The 738-nt window shown below is 42.5% G+C and overlaps 1 pseudogene; it reads right to left on the reverse strand.

Annotated features, from left to right (window-relative positions):
• Positions 1 to 267: 267 nt before the first annotated feature.
• On the reverse strand, positions 268 to 441 carry LOC134960034 (U2 spliceosomal RNA; annotated as a pseudogene).
• Between the last annotated feature and the right edge of the window lie 297 nt (positions 442 to 738).

Consider the following 738-nt stretch of genomic DNA (forward strand, 5'->3'; position numbering starts at 1 on the left):
GGTGTTTAGTCAGACTTCCATCAACATTCTCTCACGGGAAGGAAGAGGTGGAAAACAAGAAATTCAGTAGATTATTTCTTATTTCTATCCTGAAGGATCCTCACTGACAGGATTTATCCTCAAAACGCCTCTGAAGTAAAGGAGCTATATTGTCTGTCAAAGACCAGGCTCGCTGCCCAGTATGAACTGATTAAGAAGCTTTGTCCAGCCATTTGGCAATTCATAAGTACATAGAGTACAAGAAATAGAAATAGTCTGTCCTGTTTTGAAAGGCGCACCGGTCCCGGAGGTACTGCAATACCGGATCAATGCGTGGAGTGGACAGAGCAATCCATTTTAAATATATTTAATACATGGGCCCCCAGATAGGGGGCGTATCAGATATTAAACTGATAAGAACAGATACTACACTTGATCTTAGCCAAAAGGCCAAGAAGTGATCTTTTTACCAAGACTAGCGCTAAGTAGTAAACAGAGTACCAGACCCATTACATTGACATAGTGTAAGGAAAAGTAGACTCAAAGAATACCGGTATTTGTGGACCGGTCCTGGAACCCCAATCCCTGCAAGTGCAGGGAATATATATATATAACTTCACACAGTTAGGGGCATACACTGAACTGGAGGGAGGCCGGTTCAGGGGCAATTTAAGGAAAATATTTCTTCACAGAAGGGGTAGTGGATAAGTGGAATAGCCTCCCATGAGAGGTGGTAGAGACTAAGACTGTAGAGCAATT

This window comes from Pseudophryne corroboree, chromosome 1, assembly GCF_028390025.1.
Source record: "Pseudophryne corroboree isolate aPseCor3 chromosome 1, aPseCor3.hap2, whole genome shotgun sequence".
Taxonomy (NCBI): Eukaryota; Metazoa; Chordata; class Amphibia; order Anura; family Myobatrachidae; genus Pseudophryne; species Pseudophryne corroboree.